The 16,109-nt window shown below is 52.7% G+C and overlaps 1 protein-coding gene across 8 annotated transcripts in view; it reads left to right on the forward strand.

Annotated features, from left to right (window-relative positions):
• The window catches only part of LOC116958713 (myosin-binding protein C, cardiac-type-like), a 141,048-nt gene extending 129,980 nt beyond the window's left edge, over positions 1-11,068 (forward strand). For all 8 annotated transcript variants that reach the window (XM_032981443.2, XM_032981440.2, XM_076058857.1 and 5 more), the window contains one exon: positions 9,979-11,068. The gene's annotated coding sequence lies outside the window, so the exon portion shown is untranslated. The remainder of the gene's footprint in view (positions 1-9,978) is intronic.
• Positions 11,069-16,109: the final 5,041 nt, after the last annotated feature.

Raw genomic sequence — 16,109 nt, forward strand, 5'->3', positions numbered from 1 at the left:
ACTCAACACTGCCCATAGACTCAACATTGCCCATAGCCTCAACACTGCCCATAGACTCAACACTGCCCATAGACTCAACATTTCCCATAGACTCAACACTACCCATAGATTCCACACTACCCATAGACGCAACATTGCCTATAGACTCAACACTGCACCATAGACTCAACACTGCCACCCATAGACTCAACACTGCCACCCATAGACTCAACAACGCCACCCATAGACTCAACACTGCCACCCATAGACTCAACACTGCCACCCATAGACTCAACACTGCCACCCATAGACTCAACACTGCCACCCATAGACTCAACACTGCCACCCATAGACTCAACACTGCCACTCATAGACTCAACACTGCCACCCATAGACTCAACACTGCCACCCATAGACTCAACACTGCCACCCATAGACTCAACACTGCCACCCATAGACTCAACACTGCCACCCATAGACTCAGCACTGCCACCCATAGACTCAACACTGCCACCCATAGACTCAACACTGCCACCCATAGACTCAGCACTGCCACCCATAGACTCAACACTACCACCCATAGACTCAACACTGCCACCCATAGGCTCAGCACTGCCACCCATAGACTCAACACTGCCACCCATAGACTCAACACTGCCACCCATAGACTCAACACTGCCACCCATAGACTCAACACTGCCACCCATAGACTCAACACTGCCACACATAGACTCAACACTGCCACCCATAGACTCAACACTGCCACCCATAGACTCAACACTGCCACCCATAGACTCAACACTGCCACCCATAGACTCAACACTGCCACCCATAGACTCAACACTGCCACCCATAGACTCAACACTTCCACCCATAGACTCAGCACTGCCACCCATAGACTCAACACTGCCACCCATAGACTCAACACTGCCACCCATAGACTCAGCACTGCCACCCATAGACTCAACACTACCACCCATAGACTCAACACTGCCACCCATAGACTCAGCACTGCCACCCATAGGCTCAGCACTGCCACCCATAGACTCAACACTGCCACCCATAGACTCAACACTGCCACCCATAGACTCAACACTACCACCCATAGACTCAACATTGCCACCCATAGACTCAGCACTGCCACCCATAGACTCAACACTGCCACCCATAGTCTCAACACTGCCACCCATAGACTCAACTCTGCCACCCATAGACTCAACATTGCCACTCATAGACTCAACACTGCCACCCATAGATTCAACACTGCCACCCATAGACTCAACACTGCCACCCATAGACTCAACACTGCCACCCATAGACTCAGCACTGCCACCCATAGACTCAACACTGCCACCCATAGACTCAATACTGCCACCCATAGACTCAACACTGCCACCCATAGACTCAACACTGCCACCCATAGACTCAACACTGCCACTCATAGACTCAACACTGCACCATAGACTCAACACTGCCACCCATAGACTCAACACTGCCACCCATAGACTCAACAACGCCACCCATAGACTCAACACTGCCACCCATAGACTCAACACTGCCACCCATAGACTCAACACTGCCACCCATAGACTCAACACTGCCACCCATAGACTCAACACTGCCACCCATAGACTCAACACTGCCACTCATAGACTCAACACTGCCACCCATAGACTCAACACTGCCACCCATAGACTCAACACTGCCACCCATAGACTCAACACTGCCACCCATAGACTCAACACTGCCACCCATAGACTCAGCACTGCCACCCATAGACTCAACACTGCCACCCATAGACTCAACACTGCCACCCATAGACTCAGCACTGCCACCCATAGACTCAACACTACCACCCATAGACTCAACACTGCCACCCATAGGCTCAGCACTGCCACCCATAGACTCAACACTGCCACCCATAGACTCAACACTGCCACCCATAGACTCAACACTGCCACCCATAGACTCAGCACTGCCACCCATAGACTCAACACTACCACCCATAGACTCAACACTGCCACCCATAGGCTCAACATTGCCACTCATAGACTCAGCACTGCCACCCATAGTCTCAACACTGCCACCCATAGACTCAACTCTGCCACCCATAGACTCAACATTGCCACTCATAGACTCAACACTGCCACCCATAGACTCAACACTGCCACCCATAGACTCAACACTGCCACCCATAGACTCAACACTGCCACCCATAGACTCAGCACTGCCAACCATAGACTCAACACTGCCACCCATAGACTCAATACTGCCACCCATAGACTCAACACTGCCACCCATAGACTCAACACTGCAACCCATAGACTCAACACTGCCACTCATAGACTCAACACTGCCACCCATAGACTCAACACTGCCACCCATCGACTCAACACTGCCACCCATAGACTCAACACTGCCACCCATAGACTCAACACTGCCACACAGACTCAACACTGCCACCCATAGACTCAACACTGCCACCCTTAGACTCAACACTGCCACCCATAGACTCAACACTGCCACCCATAGACTCAACACTGCCACCCATAGACTCAACAACGCCACCCATAGACTCAACACTGCCACCCATAGACTCAACACTGCCACCCATAGACTCAACACTGCCACCCATAGACTCAACACTGCCACCCATAGACTCAACACTGCCACCCATAGACTCAACACTGCCACTCATAGACTCAACACTGCCACCCATAGACTCAACACTGCCACCCATAGACTCAACACTGCCACCCATAGACTCAACATTGCCACCCATAGACTCAACACTGCCACCCATAGACTCAGCACTGCCACCCATAGACTCAACACTGCCACCCATAGACTCAACACTGCCACCCATAGGCTCAGCACTGCCACCCATAGACTCAACACTGCCACCCATAGACTCAACACTGCCACCCATAGACTCAACACTGCCACCCATAGACTCAACACTGCCACCCATAGGCTCAGCACTGCCACCCATAGACTCAACACTGCCACCCATAGACTCAACACTGCCACACATAGACTCAACACTGCCACCCATAGACTCAACACTGCCACCCATAGACTCAACACTGCCACCCATAGACTCAACACTGCCACCCATAGACTCAACACTGCCACCCATAGACTCAACACTGCCACTCATAGACTCAACACTGCCACCCATAGACTCAACACTGCCACCCATAGACTCAACACTGCCACCCATAGACTCAACACTGCCACCCATAGACTCAACACTGCCACCCATAGACTCAGCACTGCCACCCATAGACTCAACACTGCCACCCATAGACTCAACACTGCCACCCATAGACTCAGCACTGCCACCCATAGACTCAACACTACCACCCATAGACTCAACACTGCCACCCATAGGCTCAGCACTGCCACCCATAGACTCAACACTGCCACCCATAGACTCAACACTGCCACCCATAGACTCAACACTGCCACCCATAGACTCAGCACTGCCACCCATAGACTCAACACTACCACCCATAGACTCAACACTGCCACCCATAGGCTCAACATTGCCACTCATAGACTCAGCACTGCCACCCATAGTCTCAACACTGCCACCCATAGACTCAACTCTGCCACCCATAGACTCAACATTGCCACTCATAGACTCAACACTGCCACCCATAGACTCAACACTGCCACCCATAGACTCAACACTGCCACCCATAGACTCAACACTGCCACCCATAGACTCAGCACTGCCAACCATAGACTCAACACTGCCACCCATAGACTCAATACTGCCACCCATAGACTCAACACTGCCACCCATAGACTCAACACTGCAACCCATAGACTCAACACTGCCACTCATAGACTCAACACTGCCACCCATAGACTCAACACTGCCACCCATCGACTCAACACTGCCACCCATAGACTCAACACTGCCACCCATAGACTCAACACTGCCACACAGACTCAACACTGCCACCCATAGACTCAACACTGCCACCCTTAGACTCAACACTGCCACCCATAGACTCAACACTGCCACCCATAGACTCAACACTGCCACCCATAGACTCAACAACGCCACCCATAGACTCAACACTGCCACCCATAGACTCAACACTGCCACCCATAGACTCAACACTGCCACCCATAGACTCAACACTGCCACCCATAGACTCAACACTGCCACCCATAGACTCAACACTGCCACTCATAGACTCAACACTGCCACCCATAGACTCAACACTGCCACCCATAGACTCAACACTGCCACCCATAGACTCAACATTGCCACCCATAGACTCAACACTGCCACCCATAGACTCAGCACTGCCACCCATAGACTCAACACTGCCACCCATAGACTCAACACTGCCACCCATAGGCTCAGCACTGCCACCCATAGACTCAACACTGCCACCCATAGACTCAACACTGCCACCCATAGACTCAACACTGCCACCCATAGACTCAACACTGCCACCCATAGGCTCAGCACTGCCACCCATAGACTCAACACTGCCACCCATAGACTCAACACTGCCACACATAGACTCAACACTGCCACCCATAGACTCAACACTGCCACCCATAGACTCAACACTGCCACCCATAGACTCAACACTGCCACCCATAGACTCAACACTGCCACCCATAGACTCAACACTGCCACCCATAGACTCAACACTTCCACCCATAGACTCAGCACTGCCACCCATAGACTCAACACTACCACCCATAGACTCAACACTGCCACCCATAGACTCAGCACTGCCACCCATAGGCTCAGCACTGCCACCCATAGACTCAACACTGCCACCCATAGACTCAACACTGCCACCCATAGACTCAACACTACCACCCATAGACTCAACACTGCCACCCATAGACTCAGCACTGCCACCCATAGACTCAACACTGCCACCCATAGTCTCAACACTGCCACCCATAGACTCAACTCTGCCACCCATAGACTCAACATTGCCACTCATAGACTCAACACTGCCACCCATAGACTCAACACTGCCACCCATAGACTCAACACTGCCACCCATAGACTCAACACTGCCACCCATAGACTCAGCACTGCCACCCATAGACTCAACACTGCCACCCATAGACTCAATACTGCCACCCATAGACTCAACACTGCCACCCATAGACTCAACACTGCCACCCATAGACTCAACACTGCCACTCATAGACTCAACACTGCACCATAGACTCAACACTGCCACCCATAGACTCAACACTGCCACCCATAGACTCAACAACGCCACCCATAGACTCAACACTGCCACCCATAGACTCAACACTGCCACCCATAGACTCAACACTGCCACCCATAGACTCAACACTGCCACCCATAGACTCAACACTGCCACCCATAGACTCAACACTGCCACTCATAGACTCAACACTGCCACCCATAGACTCAACACTGCCACCCATAGACTCAACACTGCCACCCATAGACTCAACACTGCCACCCATAGACTCAACACTGCCACCCATAGACTCAGCACTGCCACCCATAGACTCAACACTGCCACCCATAGACTCAACACTGCCACCCATAGACTCAGCACTGCCACCCATAGACTCAACACTACCACCCATAGACTCAACACTGCCACCCATAGGCTCAGCACTGCCACCCATAGACTCAACACTGCCACCCATAGACTCAACACTGCCACCCATAGACTCAACACTGCCACCCATAGACTCAACACTGCCACCCATAGACTCAACACTGCCACACATAGACTCAACACTGCCACCCATAGACTCAACACTGCCACCCATAGACTCAACACTGCCACCCATAGACTCAACACTGCCACCCATAGACTCAACACTGCCACCCATAGACTCAACACTGCCACCCATAGACTCAACACTTCCACCCATAGACTCAGCACTGCCACCCATAGACTCAACACTGCCACCCATAGACTCAACACTGCCACCCATAGACTCAGCACTGCCACCCATAGACTCAACACTACCACCCATAGACTCAACACTGCCACCCATAGACTCAGCACTGCCACCCATAGGCTCAGCACTGCCACCCATAGACTCAACACTGCCACCCATAGACTCAACACTGCCACCCATAGACTCAACACTACTACCCATAGACTCAACACTGCCACCCATAGACTCAGCACTGCCACCCATAGACTCAACACTGCCACCCATAGTCTCAACACTGCCACCCATAGACTCAACTCTGCCACCCATAGACTCAACATTGCCACTCATAGACTCAACACTGCCACCCATAGACTCAACACTGCCACCCATAGACTCAACACTGCCACCCATAGACTCAACACTGCCACCCATAGACTCAGCACTGCCACCCATAGACTCAACACTGCCACCCATAGACTCAATACTGCCACCCATAGACTCAACACTGCCACCCATAGACTCAACACTGCCACCCATAGACTCAACACTGCCACTCATAGACTCAACACTGCCACCCATAGACTCAACACTGCCACCCATAGACTCAACACTGCCACCCATAGACTCAGCACTGCCACCCATAGACTCAACACTACCACCCATAGACTCAACACTGCCACCCATAGGCTCAGCACTGCCACCCATAGACTCAACACTGCCACACATAGACTCAACACTGCCACCCATAGACTCAACACTGCCACCCATAGACTCAACACTGCCACCCATAGACTCAACACTGCCACCCATAGACTCAACACTGCCACCCATAGACTCAACACTGCCACCCATAGACTCAACACTTCCACCCATAGACTCAGCACTGCCACCCATAGACTCAACACTGCCACCCATAGACTCAACACTGCCACCCATAGACTCAGCACTGCCACCCATAGACTCAACACTACCACCCATAGACTCAACACTGCCACCCATAGACTCAGCACTGCCACCCATAGGCTCAGCACTGCCACCCATAGACTCAACACTGCCACCCATAGACTCAACACTGCCACCCATAGACTCAACACTACTACCCATAGACTCAACACTGCCACCCATAGACTCAGCACTGCCACCCATAGACTCAACACTGCCACCCATAGTCTCAACACTGCCACCCATAGACTCAACTCTGCCACCCATAGACTCAACATTGCCACTCATAGACTCAACACTGCCACCCATAGACTCAACACTGCCACCCATAGACTCAACACTGCCACCCATAGACTCAACACTGCCACCCATAGACTCAGCACTGCCACCCATAGACTCAACACTGCCACCCATAGACTCAATACTGCCACCCATAGACTCAACACTGCCACCCATAGACTCAACACTGCCACCCATAGACTCAACACTGCCACTCATAGACTCAACACTGCCACCCATAGACTCAACACTGCCACCCATAGACTCAACACTGCCACCCATAGACTCAACACTGCCACCCATAGACTCAACACTGCCACACAGACTCAACACTGCCACCCATAGACTCAACACTGCCACCCATAGACTCAACACTGCCACCCATAGACTCAACACTGCCACCCATAGACTCAACACTGCCACCCATAGACTCAACACTGCCACCCATAGACTCAGCACTGCCACCCATAGACTCAACACTGCCACTCATAGACTCAACACTGCCACCCATAGACTCAACACTGCCACCCATAGACTCAACACTGCCACCCATAGACTCAACACTGCCACCCATAGACTCAACACTGCCACCCATAGACTCAACACTGCCACCCATAGACTCAGCACTGCCACCCATAGACTCAACACTGCCACCCATAGACTCAATACTGCCACCCATAGACTCAACACTGCGACCCATAGACTTAACACTTAGACTCATAGACTCAACACTGCCACCCATAGACTCAACACTGTCACCCATAGATTCAACACTGCCACCCATAGACTCAACACTGCCACCCATAGACTCAGCACTGCCACCCATAGACTCATCACTGCCACCCATAGACTCAACCCTGCCACCCATAGACTCAACACTGCCACACATAGACTCAACACTGCCACCCATAGACTCAACACTGCCACCAATAGACTCAACACTGCCACCCATAGACTCAACATTGCCACCCATAGACTCAACATTGCCACCCATAGACTCAACACTGCCACCCATAGACTCAACACTGCCACCCATAGACTCAACACTGCCACCCATAGACTCAACACTGCCACCCATAGACTCAACACTGCCACCCATAGACTCAACACTGCCACCCATAGACTCAACACTGCCACCCATAGACTCAACACTGCCACCCATAGACACAACATTGCCACCCATAGACTCAACACTGCCACCCATAGACTCAACACTGCCACCCATAGACTCAACACTGCCACCCATAGACTCAATACTGCCACCCATAGACTCAACACTACGACCCATAGACTCAACACTGAGACTCATAGACTCAACACTGCCACCCATAGACTCAACACTGCCACCCATAGACTCAACACTGCCACCCATAGACTCAGCACTGCCACACATAGACTCAACACTGCCACCCATAGACTCAACACTGCCACCCATAGACTCAACACTGCCACCCATAGACTCAACACTGCCACCCATAGACTCAACACTGCCACCCATAGACTCAACACTGCCACCCATAGACTCAACACTGCCACCCATAGACTCAACACTGCCACCCATAGACTCAGCGCTGCCACCCATAGACTCAACGCTGCCACCCATAGACTCAACGCTGCCACCCATAGACTCAACACTGCCACCCATAGACTCAACACTGCCACCCATAGACTCAACACTGCAACCCATAGACTCAGCACTGCCACACATAGACTCAACACTGCCACCCATAGACTCAACACTGCCACCCATAGACTCAGCACTGCCACCCATAGGCTCAGCACTGCCACCCATAGACTCAACACTGCCACCCATAGACTCAACACTCCCACCCATAGACTCAACACTACCACCCATAGACTCAACACTGCCACCCATAGACTCAGCACTGCCACCCATAGACTCAACACTGCCACCCATAGACTCAACACTACCACCCATAGACTCAACACTGCCACCCATAGACTCAACACTGCCACCCATAGACTCAACACTGCCACCCATAGACTCAACACTGCCACACATAGACTCAACACTGCCACCCGTAGACTCAACACTGCCACCCATAGACTCAACACTGCCACCCATAGACTCAACACTGCCACCCATATACTCAATACTGCCACCCATAGACTCAACACTGCCACCCATAGACTCAACATTGCCACCCATACTCAACACTGCCACCCATAGACTCAACACTGCCACCCGTAGACTCAATACTGCCACCCATAGACTCAACACTGCCACCCATAGACTCAGCACTGCCACACATAGACTCAACACTGCCACCCATAGACTCAACACTGCCACCCATAGACTCAGCACTGCCACCCATAGGCTCAGCACTGCCACCCATAGACTCAAGACTGCCACCCATAGACTCAACACTCCCACCCATAGACTCAACACTACCACCCATAGACTCAACACTGCCACCCATAGACTCAGCACTGCCACCCATAGACTCAACACTGCCACCCATAGACTCAACACTACCACCCATAGACTCAACACTGCCACCCATAGACTCAACACTGCCACCCATAGACTCAACACTGCCACCCATAGACTCAACACTGCCACACATAGACTCAACACTGCCACCCGTAGACTCAACACTGCCACCCATAGACTCAACACTGCCACCCATAGACTCAACACTGCCACCCATAGACTCAATACTGCCACCCATAGACTCAACACTACGACCCATAGACTCAACACTGAGACTCATAGACTCAACACTGCCACCCATAGACTCAACACTGCCACCCTTAGACTTAACACTCTCACCCATAGACTCAACACTGCCACCCATAGATTCACAATGTGTTTTCCCTCCCCCTCCACCTCCTCCACAGAGTGAAGAGGCCATGTAAGGCTGAAGACTCGAGACAGCCAAAACCAATTGCATGCCGAGTTGCCAAGTTGCCGAGTTGCCGAGTAGTTGTGTTGCTGAGTTTCTAAGTTGCCAGGTTGTTCAGTTTGTGCGTAAATAAGTTACTGGCTGGCTGCGTAGCTGAGTTGTTGAGTTGCTGGGTAGCTGAGTTGCTGGGTAGCTGAGTTGCTGGGTAGTTGAGTTGCTGGGTAGCTGAGTTGCTGGGTAGTTGAGTTACTGGGTAGTTGAGTTGCTGGGTAGCTGAGTTGCTGGGTAGTTGAGTTGCTGGGTAGTTGAGTTGCTGGGTAGCTGAGTTGCTGGGTAGCTGAGTTGCTGGGTAGTTGAGTTGCTGGGTAGCTGAGTTGCTGGGTAATTGAGTTACTGGGTAGCTGAGTTGCTGGATAGTTTAGTTGCTGGGTAGTTGAGTCGCTGGGTAGTTGAGTTGCTGGGTAGCTGAGTTGCTGGGTAGTTGAGTTGCTGGGTAGCTGAGTTGCTGGGTAGTTGAGTTGCTGGGTAGTTGAGTTGCTGGGTAGCTGAGTTGCTGGGTAGCTGAGTTGCTGGGTAGTTGAGTTGCTGGGTAGCTGAGTTGCTGGGTAATTGAGTTACTGGGTAGCTGAGTTGCTGGATAGTTTAGTTGCTGGGTAGTTGAGTCGCTGGGTAGTTGAGTTGCTGGGTAGCTGAGTTGCTGGGTAGTTGAGTTACTGGGTAGTTGAGTTGCTGGGTAGTTGAGTTGCTGGGTAGTTGAGTTGCTGGGTAGCTGAGTTGCTGGGTAGCTGAGTTGCTGAGTAGTTGAGTTGCTGGGTAGCTGAGTTGCTGAGTAGCTGAGTTGCTGGGTAGTTGAGTTGCTGGGTAGTTGAGTTGCTGAGTAGTTGAGTTGCTGGATAGTTGAGTTGCTGGGTAGTTGAGTTGCTGGGTAGTTGAGTTGCTGGGTAGTTGAGTTACTGGGTAGTTGAGTTGCTGGGTAGTTGAGTTGCTGAGTAGTTGAGTTGCTGGGTAGTTGAGTTGCTGGGTAGTTGAGTTGCTGAGTCTGGGCTGTGACTCGTTGCAATAAACGCAGAGAGTTGGCAACTCTCCTTCCGTGTAGACTCATCTGTGTGTGTGTGCACGTGTGTGTGTGTACACGTGTGTGTGTACACGTGTGTGTGTGTACACGTGTGTGTGTACACGTGTGTGTGTGTGCACGTGTGTGTACACGTGTGTGTACACGTGTGTGTGTGTGCACGTGTGTGTGTACACGTGTGTGTGTGTGTACACGTGTGTGTGTACACGTGTGTGTGTACATGTGTGTGTGTGCACGTGTGTGTGTGTACGTGTGTGTGTGTACACGTGTGTGTACACGTGTGTGTGTGTACACGTGTGTGTGTGCACGTGTGTGTGTACACGTGTGTGTGTGTGTGTACACGTGTGTGTGTGTGTACACGTGTTTGTCCGGCAAAACAACCCCCTACCTCCTCGCGGTGCCGGACGCACAACTCTGTCGTGGACAATGCTGTGGGGGGAGGAGCCAATTCCGATTGGCTCCTCCCCTCATGGCGTCTGTGACCACCACAGTGGCTAAACGGGGGCTCTGGACGGGTGCGATGGGCTGGTAACCCCTCCATCTTCAATAAATTTCCACTAAACCACGAATGAATTAAAAATGTAACTAATAAGCTTGTGCCAGAGGCCCCGGGGGGACAGGCGTCTATGACGTCTCCTGGCCAAACCCCATTTGGCGGAGCCAGGAGATTGAATCTCTACCCTCGGGGCTCCTCCAGAAACAACGAAAAGCCACTTCGTGTGGCCACGTTGAATGTTCGAATGCTCACTGCGGAGGAGAGGCTGCCATTCAGGAGGTCCGTTGGACCGGTTCTGGCTCCTGCCACCATAAGGGGTGGACAGTCCTCTACTCGGGGCAGCAGACTGCCAAACAACAGGGTGTGGCTCTTCTTTTGAACAAAAGAATGAAAGGGGCATGGGAACGTGGCAGTGAGGTGTGGGAAGCTGTAAGCCCCAGGCTACTTTTGGCTCGCCTTCCCATCAACCGGAGGCGAGGAGTGGTGGTCGTGGTTACTTATGCCCCCACCGAAGACGAACATCCATGGAGGGATGCAGGCAAAGCCGATGAGTCAGATGCCTTCTATGACCTGTCACAGGTGCTGGCTAAAGTGGCCCCTCGGGATAGAGTCATCTTGTTGGGTGACTTCAATGCCCGAGTTGGTCATGATGCTGGCACCTGGTCTGGAGTGATTGGAGGGCATGGGCCAGATCAGCTCAATAACAACGGTAGGAGGGTGCTAGATTTTTGTGCAGCCCATGGGCTTGTAATTACCAACACGCTGTTCCAGCATCGGCGCATCCAAACAACATCATGGATGCATGCCGGGTCCAAGCAAGAACATCTGCTGGACTACATAGTGACGGACCAACGAATGCGAGCCCATGTCCTTGACACCAGGACCTACCGTGGAGCTGATCTGCCCTCTGACCATCGACTTGTCATCTGTAAGATGCGCCTGCCATTCTTCCACTCCGGTGGTGGGTGTATACCCAGGACCCCATTCCAACCTAAAGTGGCCTGGTCTCAGTTATCTGATGAAAGTTGCAAGCGAGAATTACATCATCGCTTGCGGCTGGGGTTGGCATCGTCCCTCACTCCTCCTGATGTCGAGGGTAAATGGGCGAGGTTTAGGACTGTGACTCATGCAGCTGCAATGGCTGCTTTGGGTACGCGGTCCAGACCTCCCCAGAGACCCTAGCTGACAGAGACGATGTTCAGGATGGTTGAGAAAAAGCGACAGGCCCACTGTCATAGGCTACAGAATCCCACGTCAGAAAATGAGGATGCCTACTGCAGCCTTTACTCGGAGGTTCGGAGAGCCGTGAGGCACTGCAAGGATGGGTGGTGGTCGCGGGTTGCTGAGGAGATGGAGTCTGCCTCAGTGGCCCGCGATCACAAATCTCTATTTAACTCCATCAAAAAAGTAACCTGCAGCGCCACACCTATTACCATCATTAGGGGAAAAAACGGCGATCCAATCTTCGACCACCAGGAACAGGTTTGCAGATTTGCTGAGCTTTTCTGTGAGGTCCTGGGGGAGGAAAAATCCCTCAGCCAGGAAAACATCGTGGGGCAAAGTGGGGATGACCCTGCTGAGGCTGCGGTGCCTTAAATGTTGGAAGAAGTCACCCCCTGTGAGTGGCTGGCAGAGGTGCCATCTGTTGAGGAAGTACTGAAAGTGATCCAGAGTCTGAGACCGGGAAAGGCAGCGGGCAGAGATGATCTCCAAAGCGGAATGCTGAGGGAGGGTGGCGTTTGTGCACAGACTGCCCTATATGACATCATAACAACAGTCTGGACCACTGGACGGGTTCCGCAGGAATGGAAGGATGCCCTGGTGGTCCCCCTCTTTAAGAAGGGGGACCGCACAGACTGTAACAACTACAGGGGCATCTCACTCCTCAGTGTGCCGGGAAAGGTCCTGGCAAGGATTATTCAACATCACTTTGCCAGGCACGCTGAGGAGAGGCTTGCGGAGCCCCAATGCGGTTTCAGGAAAGGGCGGTCCTGCACATATGCCATATTTTCTGTCCGTCTGCTACAGCAGACGTGTAGGGAATTCCAGCAAGACCTACCTCTCTGCTTTATTGACCTGGTCAAGGCCTATGATACCATCAGTAGGCCTGGGCTCTGGGTTCTTCGTGCTTGTGGAGTACCTAACCCTCTGCTCATGATCATTAAGGACCTTCATGATGGTGAGCGGACCCGGGTAATACTACGTGACCGGGAGTCATAGCCATTCCCTGTACACCTTGGGGTGCGACAGGGATGTCTTCTGGCTCCCACATTATTTAACATCTATTTTGACCACGTAGTTCATGAAGCCTTCAATAGCTCTACCGGGGGCATCTCCATATGGTACAGATATAATGGGAGGCTGATCGATGCCCGGGTGCGGTTAAGGGATGGCTTCCTATTGCTCAACCACGTTATGTATGCCGATGATTTGGTAATAGCTGCTTATTCAGAGAAGGAGTTGGAGACGCTGCTGCTGAGACTAGAGCGTGCCATTAAGAGATGGGGCCTTACCATCAGCCCCACCAAAACTAAGCACCTGCCTGGGTATTTTGTACCATCGGACACTCCACCCCCACAACTCCCAATCGGTGATGGGGTAGTTGTGGAGAGAGTTTCCCATACCTGGGCAGTGTGCTTTTGACAGGCTCCAGTTTAACTGCAGAGGTCTCACTCCGAATCAGTCGAGCGGCAATATCTTTTCATCGGTTGCGTAATGCTGTGTGGAAGCTACCTGGTCTGTCGCTCCGCACTAAGCTTCAGGTCTTCTCGGCCACGGTCATTCCCTCCCTTCTCTACGCTTGCGAAACGTGGACCCCCCTAATGGAACATCTTCGCCGGTTAGAAACATTTAGACTTGCCTGCCTACGATCTATCCTGGGTTTAACCAGGCTGGATTGTGTGAGGAGCTCACAAATCCTTGAAAGATCTGGGCAAGGTCCCATCGGTGAGCTCCTCCGGCAGGCAAGGCTGCATTGGCTGGGTCATGTAGCCCACATGCCCAGCCACCGAATGCCGAAACAGCTTTTGTTTGGCTTGATCGAGCTGAGTGGACTTGCCGATGACTGGTACCAGCGGGGTCAAGATCGGCGTCTGTGGAGGAGGCTCGTGAAGGACGCTACTGGGCAGTTGGAGGTAGTCGCCATCCAACAACAACGGAGGGCGGAGGAGCGACGCTCACAACAACGAGCGGAGCGCCGGGTGGCTAAAGCACAGCAGGTTGGCACAGTAGGGGACACAGGTGGTGCATCAGCCAGTCATCTCAGTCATCTTAGTCAGTCGACCCGTGGCACTTGGGTTTTCCCCGTGACCTCCTGCCCGCGGGCGTTCGACACTTCACGTGGCCTCAAAATGCACATGGCTTGGCACAAGCGTTGTGGTGACGTCACCGCCACTTAGTGGCGAATGGCGGTTGTTGTTGTGTGTATACGTGTGTGTGTGTACACGTGTGTGTGTGTGAACGAGTGTGTATGTGTGTACAAATCTTTGAAAGATCTGGGCAAGTTCCCATCGGTGAGCTCCTCCGGCAGGCAAGGCTGCGTTGGCTGGGTCATGTAGCCCGCATGCCCAGCCACCGCATGCCGAAACAGCTTTTGTTTGGCTGGATCGAGGGGGCTAAACGGGCGCGGCACGGGCTAGAGAAGAGATGGAGTGATGTGGTACAGGAGGACGTGGAGCTGAGTGGACTTGCCGATGACTGGCACCAGCGGTGTCAAGATCGGCCTCTGTGGAGGAGGCTCGTGAAGGACGCTACTGGGCAGTTGGAGGCAGTCGCCCTCCAACAACAACGGAGGGCGGAGGAGCGACGCTCACAACAACGAGCGGAGCGCCGGATGGCTAAAGCACAGCAGGTTGTCACAGTAGGGGGCACAGGTGGTGCATCAGCCAGTCATCTCAGTCAGTCGACCCGTGGCACCTGGGTCTGCCCCGTGACCTCCTGCCAGCGGGCGTTCGACACTTCACGTGGCCTGAAGGTGCACATAGCCTGGCACAAGCGTCGTGGTGACGTCACCGCCACTTAGTGGCGAATGGCGGTTGTTGTTGTGGTGTGGTGTGTGAGTGGTGTGTGTAACGCCGTGTGCTTGATAGAACACTGAACACTGTGTTTGTTAGACCACTGTGTGTGTGTGAACGCCGTGTGTGTGTGTGTACACTGTGTGTGTGTGCACGGTGTGTGTGTTTGCACTGTGTGAACGCCGTGTGTACTGTGTGAACACTGTGTTTACTGCCTTATCAGCATTTGCCCCAAAAGTGTTCAAAGATATAGGGGAATGTGTTTACACGATGTGTGTGTGTGATGGGTGTGTGTGGGTGAGTGTGTGGGTGAGTGAGTGACACGGGCTAGAGAAGAGATGGAGTGATGGGTGAGTGGGTGAGTGGCACGGGCTAGAGAAGAGATGGAGTGATGGGTGAGTGGCACGGGCTAGAGAAGAGATTGAATGATGGGTGAGTGGGTGAGTGACACGGGCTAGAGAAGAGATGGAGTGATGTGGTACAGAAGGACGTGGAGCTGAGTGGACTTGCCGATGACTGGTACCAGCGGTGTCAAGATCGGCCAC

The sequence above is a fragment of the Petromyzon marinus genome (assembly GCF_048934315.1).
Source record: "Petromyzon marinus isolate PM22_M1 ecotype Great Lakes invasive population chromosome 80 unlocalized genomic scaffold, UKy_Petmar_22M1.pri1.0 chr80_unloc.1, whole genome shotgun sequence".
Classification (NCBI taxonomy): domain Eukaryota; kingdom Metazoa; phylum Chordata; class Hyperoartia; order Petromyzontiformes; family Petromyzontidae; genus Petromyzon; species Petromyzon marinus.